This window comes from Vollenhovia emeryi, unplaced genomic scaffold, assembly GCF_000949405.1.
Source record: "Vollenhovia emeryi isolate VEMERY1.0 unplaced genomic scaffold, V.emery_V1.0 DF939227.1, whole genome shotgun sequence".
In the NCBI taxonomy this organism is placed as follows: Eukaryota; Metazoa; Arthropoda; class Insecta; order Hymenoptera; family Formicidae; genus Vollenhovia; species Vollenhovia emeryi.
Window position 1 is genome coordinate 244,168 of NW_011967139.1, and position 10,699 is coordinate 254,866.

Sequence of the window (10,699 nt, forward strand, 5' to 3'; positions counted from 1 at the left end):
ATCCCCTTAATCTCTAAATATTGTCGACGTCCAAGTGGATTCAATGGCAAAGTAAACTCCAAATTGATCGATGGATTCTACAATGCGCGAGTTTTACGTCGAAGCTATCACGAGCTCCTTTTTTTCGATATTGCCATTTGGCCGTACGGATAAAATGTTATATTAAGTAAGACAGAGGAGCTTCGTGTACAAAGACTCGAGTCGTATTAAATTTTAACGACTCGAGCGGAGAAAGAGTCCATCGTTTACTGTAACTCTTCAATCTTCAACCTTATACAATTTCACGACTAATTCTAAAATAGAAATTCGGTTGAAGCATCAGTTGCAGAGGTTCGTTGAAGCAAAACGAGAAGTTTTAGTCTTATCGTCTTCCTGCCTCCTCGAAGCTCAATTCGCAAGAAGTATAATCAACTGTTAAACACTGTTGGCGTCTAGATACACTCGATGGGCGGAGAATAAACTCCAAATTGATTAAGTTAACAATGTGCGAATTTTGGACCAAGTATCACAATCTGTTTTTTTTTTTCAATATTGCCGTTCGGACGTGGGAATGAAATGTTATATCAAATGAGGCAGAAAAGCTTCGTCTGTCTTATATGTGTCAGACTTGTGCGCGAATTTTGGACCAGGTATCGCAATCTTTTTTCCTCAATATTGCAGTTCGGACGTAAAGATGAAATATTACATCAAATAAGACAGAAGAGCTTCGTATATGTGTAAGACTCGTCACGTTAAATTGTAATGGCTCGGGGAGAGAGCAAACCTATTGTTCACTGTCATTTTTCAGTCTTCAATCATACTCCACAATCAGCCTCCACGACTAATCCTAAAATTGAATTTGGTTGAAACAGAGGCGCCTTGAAGCCAAACGAGAAGTTTAGTCTTATCGTCTTCCTGCCTCCTCGAAGCTCAATTCGTGAGAAGTAATCAGCTGTTAAACACTGTACTCTAGATGAGAAGAGAATAAACTCCAGATTGATTAACTTAACAATGCGCGAATTTTACGCCAAGTATCACAATCCATTTTTTTCAATATTGCCGTTCGGACGTAAGAATGAAATATAAATTTGCTACCACAGACTCATGAACCCATTCTATTTCGGCATAAATTAAAATGTTCAGTCAACTTTAGATTGTACTTGAAAAGGACCCGATAAAGGGGTCGAAGCGTCGTGACTAAAATAAACATCATTTTTGCCAGTTTGGTCGATTTTCTAAAAAATTCCCCTTGGTTGATTACCACCGGCGACAAAAAGCTACTCAAATTGATGAAATATTATATCAAATAAGAGAAGAACTTCGTATACGTGTAAGACTGGTCACGTTAAATTGTAATGACTCGAGGAGAGAGCAAACCTATTGTTCACTGTCATTTTTCGGTCTTCAATCAAACGCCTTCACGACTAATCCTAAAATTGAATTCGGTTGAAGCAGAGGTTTGCTTCTTGAAGCAAAACGAGAAGTTAGTCTTATCGTTTTGCTGCCTCCTCGAAGCTCAATTCGTGAGGAGTAATCAACTGTTAAACACTGTACACTTGATGGGAGGAGAATAAACTCCAAATTGGTTAACTTAACAATGCGCGAATTTTACGCCAAGTATCGCAATTCACTTTTTTTCTCAATATTGCCGTTCGGACGTAAGAATGAAATTTTACATCAAATAAGACAGAAGAGCCTCGTATATGTGCAAGACTGGTCACGTTAAATTGTAATGACTCGAGGAGAGAGCAAACCTATTGTTCACTGTCATTTTTCAGTCTTCAATCAAACGCCTTCACGACTAATCCTAAAATTGAATTCGGTTGAAGCAGAGGCTCCTTGAAGTTAAGTGGGAAGTTTAGTCTTATCGTTCAGCTGCCTCCTCGAAGAGGAGCTGAACTACTCAACTCGTGAGAAGCATATTCAATCGTTAAGTACTGTCGGCGTGTAAATAGACTTGACTTGGAGAGGAAAATATATACTTGAAATTTAATTTTACAATGCGCGAGTTTCACGCGCCGAGTTATCGTAATCTTATTTTCTTTTTCAATATCGCCACTTAAACATACGAGTGAAATATTAAATAAGACAGAAGTATATAAAAACTCGACGTCATATTAAATATCCGCGACTCGAGTGCGGAGGGAGTTCATCCGTTAATTTTGAATCTTCGACCTTGCGTCTTCACACCTAATCCTAAAATGGAATTGAAGATTGAGGCAGAGATTCTTTGAAGTGAGAAGTTCTCAGTCTTATCGTTCGGCCGCCTCCCCGAAGTTCAACTCGCGGGAAGCATATTTAATCGCTAAGTGCTGTCGGCAGCTAGATAGATTCGATAAAAGAAAAATAATTCCAAATCGCTCAACTTTACAGCGCACTAATTTCGCGCCAAGTTATAACGATCCCCTTTCTTCGTCCACGCTACATAAAACGCCATATTCACCTTTTCACGATCGAAGTGTTTTTCAATATTCATTTATTTATCTTTCGCGTCCACCGTTTCTTTTCGATGTAACGTCCCTGGCCGCTCTGGGAAAAAAAAGGACAGTTAGCAACCCACTTTGGGGCCCACAATTAGCAATCGAGTTATTTGTAACATTTCGGTTAGCGCCTCTTAAGTAAAAATTATCTTTGCGTTACTGAATATCGACAGAACTGAAAGCATTGATTAGCATTACTTAAGGGGCTACATCTATCAGACGTCTCTTAAAATAGACCTTTTTTCGGGGATTTTTTTTCCCATGAAGCAATAAAACAATCAAAATGCTGTATAAAGGGTTCATTATACATATAATGAGGTGTACAAAAAAAATTTTTGTTTAATATTTTTTTCCAAAATGGCCGCAGTACAAACGGTTGAAGTACAGTGTCTTTTTCTGGAAGAGGTTTGCGGCAAGATGAATAACTTTTGCAATTTTTATCCGATCGACTTGAAATTTAAACTGTAGTTTCTTAGATATATTTTAAAGAGAAGTACGCACGATTTTAATGATTGATTAACAATTACGTTTTTTATAAACGTTTAAACGTCAAATTTTTGCTAAAAAACGAAAAAAAAAGTTCAAATTTATGTCTACTTGCGAAAAATTAAGTTTGGTTAATAATCATGTGTACTTCTCTGACAAATTTAGTGTAGATTACGAAAAAATTTTTTATTTAGTCCTAGGTGCAGATGGAAAAATGTTATTCATCTTGCCGCAGATTTTTCTTCCAGAAAAAGACACTGTACTTCAACCGTCTGTACTGCGGCCATTTTGGAAAAAAATATTAAACAAAAAATTTTTTTGCACACCTTATATGTATAATGAACCCTTTATACTGCATTTTGATTGTTTTATTGCTTCATGGGAAAAAAAATTCCCGAAAAAAAGGTCTATTTTAAGAGACGTCTGATAGATGTAACCCCATAAAAATCTTGGATATAGATAGAATAGCTAATTGCGATTTTTATAGTTACGCGGGGTAAAATTCGTTAAAGATTAGAGTGTCACGAACAATCCAAATAATTCGATTACTATTTGTGGGCCTCAAAATGAGTTGCTAACTGTCTCTTTTTTTCCCCAGAGCCTAGTCCCACTGTGGCTGTTGTGTCGGATGAACGTGCCTTCAAACGCAGAGACGGCTGATATCTTTTTTAACTTTTAACTAATCCATGTAAGCGTAGAGTTGTGAATCTCATTTCGTCTCGGTGGCTGTACTGCCAATTGCTAAACGAGCGGCTTACAGATAAGTTTCCCCAATATTTTGCAGACATTTCCTTGAAAAGGAAAAATCCGGATGGTCGAGACGTCGGAATAAATTGTAAAATTAAACCACCTTCGCCAGTTTATCGTTAAACAAATTTTCTTCCCGTTTTCAATTTTTGTTGATAGGATCTTTTTGGTGACAGGATCCATGCTAAATCATTGAGCCCTTTTGAATATCTGAAGCGCGACTTATGTGTCCCAGGTCGCAAAAGGGCTAAATAAGGTAGTAGATATCGCTTCGAGTATGGTACATGTGGGACACTATGCGCTACGTTAACGTGCAATATGATCCGTGCGTGCAGAGTGCCCGTCGCATAGTCTCAAAACATTCCCTTTTGAGACACAGCGACTCCTGTTTGTTGCACGAGTCTCACAGTGAATGTGTATAATGTGACCTCCATTGGCAGTCACGCAGCGCGCCGTCGTGTCATTTACTACTTCACGTGTTTGCAAAATTTATACCGAACGCGCGTGAGCATAGAGCGAGGAACACAGCAATGCATCGCGTCTTTAATGCATAGATTCTTAAACAAAGGGCACCTCCGCAAAGTGCCTGATTAGACACGCGTCTGCGACGGTGTGACCCCCTTCAATCTCTTCTTTCAGACGCGACGTCTAAAAATAACTTCATCGATCTGTTCGATCATTTCGTTTCACCGCGAGGGTCGATCATTTCGTTTCACCTCGAGAAGCAAGTTTGAAAAGAAATGCATAAACGCGCGCGCCCGCCGTCGACTGACAGAATTCAGAAGCGTAGTTCGCTATTAATCAAACGCCTCGTCAAATATGCCTTATCAAGAGAGCACTGTAATAACGGCGTCTAATGAAGATTCCCCGCCGAGGGAGCAGTCGAGAAGTACCTGACCTACATAAATATTGACTATAGATGGTTTCCGTGCCCGGCCTTGAAATCACGCGAGGGATAGTCCCGCATATTCGGTCGGACAGCGATGAACACGCCGAGGGAGTGCATGTGAGAAACGTTTCGACAGTGCAGCAGAACCGGACATGCTCCGCGCGAACTGAAAGTAACATCCGTTTAATCAGTCGGGCAGCGAAATCGGGACACCGGCGGATTCACCTGCCGCTGCGGCGAGCGCTCGCGGCGCTTCCATCCGGATGTAATAAGGACGCGTCTCCGCGGGCCGCGGTTGAGCGATTTAATTTACGCGGCGGGGCGCGTCGAAATCGAGCCGGGAAACGTCGTTCGTGTCGATATAAGTGATCGCCGAGTGCATTTAACAGGGCTCGTTCCGAGAGAATCTAACTTAAAGATCGAAACGTTCCTGCGCACGACTAATGCGACCCGGCACGGAAAGGTGTTTAGAGCCGATTACACTGGATTTTAACGATTAATTCTGATACAGAGAGAACGGTTGCGTTGCGTAATTACGTTCATAATTAATCCCACCCTTCTGTATCCTGCACGGAACAAATTATGTTGCATCAACGATATCAGTGTACTTGAAATAAAATGGTTGAAACGACATCGGTATTAACGAATGAAAGACATGGGATATAGTTGTCTTGGGGGATGCTGGAGCGATTCTTCACCTTTTGCACCCAGAACTGCCAATTCATGGAAACATTTATGTAATATCATGTGGCTTTTGCGCACAGACCGACAGTGTTCCACTGAACGGACTGAGTAGCCATTTTTTTCCACGTGGGCAAACTGTCATTCCGCACTCTTATACACTCGCGCAGATCGCATCGCCCACCGCTCAACTCGCCGCTACTCCGCGACGTTAGTCCGCGTGCGCCAGGATGGCAATTATTCCGACTTGCTCCGAGGCGATGGCGCAACAATTTCATTGGCCGTGCCGCACAGATTTGCGCGTCCGCATTTATTTATACGTCAGCCGCAGCCCTTCCGTGTTCGCGACGTTCACCAAACACCGTTCACCCCAATTGCGAGTTTAGCGCGACTCGTAAATGCTGGAAGTCGGAGAAATGCAAATAGCTCATTGCAACAATGCCCGCTCGTCGTGTTCTCAGTCCTTGGATTCGTGCACTCCCAGCTTGCTAACACCATTTACCAAGCGCCGACGCACTTCCCCACCGGCTTTGAAAGATGGTTTCGTGCGACGAACAGACGAACATTTCCCGCGTACCCGGCAAAACTCCACACGGTCCATTAATTTCGGCCGATGATGTCGACTTATTCACGCGGGATCGCGCGCTAATAAGCGTCCCTATACGACACGAAAGCGAACGAGTGCTCTCATTGTCAGCCTGCCCTCGCGGGAGTTACGTTAATTGAAACGTGATTATCCACGACTTACTTCTTAATGTACGTCAGTGTAACCGTTGATTAATGAAAACGATGCAGAACTGAAGGCAGTAAATTTAATTAAAAATTCAGAGTTTCATACTTAAAAACAGCACGTCACGTACGTCGCTCATCTCTGTCAGGTTTAATAGCATTTTTGCACTATCCAATTTCAAAATCCACTTTAGACGATTTGCAATTTACATCGGAATTTTTTAATAGAGTTCTTGTGATTGTAATTTTTTATTTACTTTGATTTTAATATATGTACATATTATACGTGTACTTTGGTTCTTCAAATGTTTTTTTTTTCATGTTACGCGGTAATGTAATATAAAATTATTACAAAATTATATTCTATCCTACTTTCCGACGCGAATTAAAGCTTATCTAAAACAGGATTAAGCGAAACGCGAAAGTACATGAATTTATAACAGAAGAGACGATGTTTCGCTCTCGTAATCGGCACCGTTCGTTTATCGGGCATTGCGTCACTTCCTTCCCGTTCGCGTTTCAAGTACAAGCTATGCCAATGTTATTGAAAAAACGGATGCGCATTGTTTCTCTGTGGCATTTGCAACCCATTTCTCGAATTTTTTTGTTAGTAAAAACGCCATGACACGTAAAAACGCTGGCTAACGATCTTCAAATTGTTGAAAACGCAGAAATAATGAAATATTAATATTTCATATATTTCGAGTCCAAAGGCGAATTTAATTTTCACCGAATTTTAATTGGCATTTTAATTGCTCGGATATCAAATATCGAAGAGATCGCAACGGATAATGTTTCCCTTTCTCGGCCGCTTTCGCCGTAAGAAACTTGACTCTGAATTTCGCGGAGGGCAAACAGGGTGTCCGCGCCGATTAGACTGTTGAAGAAAAAAATGTGCAAGAACACGAATAATCGTTTCCTACAGTTTGCCGGGCGCCGAACACGAGCGCTTACCAAATTGTTCTATCGCGTCACAATTTTGAGAGGGTTGCAAGAAGGGCTATTTTAGTCTGTTTTGGTATGCAATAATTACAACGTACGACGTGTTGGAAAAGTTCGTGAAATTAAGGGGATGCTGAAGTAATTCTGCTCCTCGAACTGTCAATTCATGAAAACATCTGTGTATTATAGATTTTTTATTAGGCTTCTAAACTTAATTTCAATGATACCATGCTGTGCTCTGATTTAGTCCAATTAGTGGAGCACTGTCGGTCCGCACGCAAAAGCCACATAATTTGCATATGGCACAAATGTGTTCATGGATTGACAGTTCTGGATGCAAAAAGTGCAAAAGGTGCAGAACTACAGAAAGAAATTTCTCGTGTCAATTATGATTAAAAGAATATTGATCCGCGTAGAAGTTTGCGTCAAGGTTGCGACTTCCCTAGGCTCGCTAGGGCTCTGTGAAATATTGTTTAATTACGTTATTCAAACGCGAGAGACTTTGAATAATTTTTTTATCGAACAGTGTTGCGAGACACCTTTTGTTTAAGCGCCGATATTCGCTGACAATATTCCGTCCCGGCTCTCGCAGAACCGATAACTTCGCCCTCGGCGGGCTGGACTGGAGGAACGGATAGAGATAAAATATCAACGAGATAGCGCGATGTAGATAAGCCTTAATTCCATGAATATATTATAACACCTCGACGAGACCCTCGACCTTGTTCGTTCCAGCTCACGATGTAACGCGCGCAACGAGACCGCCGGCTGGGCGTGGAAGTCTTTTTTTTTTCTAAAATAAATGCGCTATAAAAGAGGCAACGAGGGGCGTATAAACTATCGATTTGTTGTTCTCGAATGAAGGCGGTTCGACGTAATCAGCGGCGCTCGCAAAAAAAAAACTGGTTCGCGGCTCGCCGCCGGATGTGGAGTGAAATAGCCGTCCTTATCGCCGCGACACGCTCCATTAAGGTGAGAATATGTATGTCACCATGGGCATCCGCCGATACCACCGAGAGGTTCGCCTCCTTCAGAAACGTCGATTAGTCCACTTCTCCGATAAACGGCCGTCTTAGATGGGGTGACTTTCCCCTCGCATAATACATTGCGTCACGAGCCGCGAGATTTCTCCACGTCGGGGTATCCCATAAAGTTATGTAATGGCCGCGCGAATCACGCTTCCCGCTCGTGAAATCGCGTTTTCCATTGGCGCGCGGCTGATCAATTAATCCGTCGAATTGATAACCCGCAATTGCTGCAGGAGTCGAATTAATTACCCGGAAAATGCGCGGGACGTCGGGGAGAGTATTTTCACGAGTGTGCTATTATTTCTGCGCCAGTTCGGCCCTTCGCTCGTGTCGTATGTGAATTTTTCGAAAAGTGGCTCCGCCGGTTTCTCCCCTCGGGGACATTTAAGCGAAGCGTGAAATAGCGGCGCGCGGGACGAGAAACGCGTGCGTAGGAGCCAGTTATTACCGACACGCTCGCCCCAACGGCAAGACTGCCTACGTGCCCGAGTCTATTACTCAGAAGTGCATCCCGTAATGAAGTTTTCGAATGTAATAAAGTTCCGTCGTCGAATGCCATCGCAAATAATGTCCCCGTGCAAATAATAGATTTTGCCGATGGCGGCAAATTAATTCCGCTCGGCGAGCGGCGCGATAAATTTTACGATTGCGACGCGCTATAACGCGGTACCTCGTTAAGCCCAAACCTTGGGCCCCAAGTATATGCACGACAGGTCCCCGCACGTCGCTTCGCGGTGTCCTATAATACGGGCGCGACAACGTAGGGGTAGGCCGCGCGTCGAAGAATTTCGCCCCTCGTGATATATAAACGCGTTGCATATTTACTGGCGCGGCGGTTTGAGGATCAGGTGTCGAAATTTATCGTTGCCGTACGATACGCGAAAATCCACGGCCTTGACACCCCTCGGTATCGAACACGTCGAACGAACCTGAGGCACCGATATGGAGCGGCGGGGGAGGGGGGGGGGGATACTCGTAAACCCAATCGAATATGAATTTGCTGCAACCGGTCTCGAAATGAGTTTTCAATCGTTTCGATGCATGTTGGTCTCTGCGTTCGGAAACATCGCCCGAGGGCCCCAGTGTATCACACTATCCTTGTTGCTCACCGTCTGTTAAGCAAGGATAAAATGATACACCTGGGTGATGTTTCTGAACGTAGCCTTGAAGTGACTGCGGAAGGCGCACCAGAATACCCGAGACCAGTCGCGTAGCTGGTACCAGCTGGTCTCCGAAATTGCACGGGGGAATAAAGATCCGTTTCTCCGTCGCGTCCGCCGAGGTTTAACGCAGCCTCGCGCCGGAAACTTCGGACACTTGGATGATGTTTCTGAACGCAGCCTTGAAGTGATTGCGGTAGGCACACCGGAGTACCCGAGACCAGTCGCGTAGCTGGTACCAGCTGGTCTCCGAAATTGCGCGGGGGAATAAAAGATCCGTTTCACCGCCGCGTCGCCGAGGTTTAACGCAGTCTCAAGCCGGAAACGTTTCTGAACGCAGCCTTGAAGTGGCCGTGGTAGGCACACCGGAGTACCCGAGACCAGTCGCGTAGCTGGTACCAGCTGGTCTCCGAAATCGCACGGGGGAATACAGATCCGTTTCTCCACCGCGTCGCCGAGGTTTAACGCACTTGGGTAATGTTTCTAAACGCAGCCTTGAAGTGATTACGAGAGGCACACCGAAGTATCCAAGACCAGCCGCGTAGCTGGTACCAGCTGGTCCCAGCTGGTCTCCGAAATTGCGCGGGGGAATAAAGATCCGTTTCTCCACCGCGTCGCCGAGATTTAACGCAGCCTCAAGCCTCGCACCGCCGCGATTGCCCGCGTCCACGTCGGATTCGGGCATGCCGGATTCGGATCGAAGATCGAGTACTCGGGGGAAAAGACCGGGTCCTCGCGCACCCCGCGCGCGGCCGCAGCGCGGCGGGGCGCGGTGGGACGGGGCGGGTTGATAGGTAGGTTCACACGGGATACTCACGGAAATGGGGTACGGTGCGCCGCGCGAGGGAAACGCGCACCGGCCGCCGATGGAGGGGCACCAGCGTTCACTTGGCGCGGCTGCACGTTTTCACGGGGCAACACCTCGGGGTTAACACTCAGGCGGCGCACGACGTCTCGCTGCGTGTCATGATGCTCGACGGAGAGACCAACGGTCGCGGGAATTGTCCTCGCGGTGAACGCGCGCGCTACCGGGGACCAAAGAGGAAAGGCCGCCGGACGCGACTTGGACGGCGCGACGACGACGAGCCAAGTGGCGGAAGCGTTCGGAGGCAGAAGATAGGGGGTGGCTTATCGAGAGGAAAAAGAAAGAGAGACAGAGTGAGAGAATAACAGAAAGAAAGAGAATAAGAAAGAGAGGGAGGGAAAGAAAGAGAGAGGGAGGGAGAGAAAAGAGAGAAAGAGAGAGGATGAGAGAAAAAGAGCAGAGAGGGGTGAAAGTGTGCCAAATCGAGTCAACTATCGGCCGGTCACTGTGGGGTTGTTACGGGAAGATATATAAGGTGGACACCCCGATGGTGGCAATAGATTGATAGACAACCGCGTGGCAGCTAGAGTCGCGACGCACTGCTGCTTCGTTCGCGGCTTGCGAAGCCCCCCACCATGGATTTTCACCAGCTCGCTCCCGTTCTCACCCACCCCCGCGCGCACGGTCAACCCCCACCTGGTCGCCGGCGCACCAGCCGAACTACGGGCACCTCGCAAAGCTGCCGACCACCACACCACACCCCCGCACAGCTC

General features: G+C 45.4%; 1 protein-coding gene across 2 annotated transcripts in view; it reads right to left on the bottom strand.

The window, feature by feature from the left end:
* LOC105560566 (synaptotagmin-7) overlaps positions 1-10,318 on the bottom strand; it is a 219,939-nt gene extending 209,621 nt beyond the window's left edge. For both annotated transcript variants that reach the window (XM_012009780.1, XM_012009778.1), the window contains exon 1: positions 9,939-10,318. The gene's annotated coding sequence lies outside the window, so the exon portion shown is untranslated. The remainder of the gene's footprint in view (positions 1-9,938) is intronic.
* Positions 10,319-10,699: the final 381 nt, after the last annotated feature.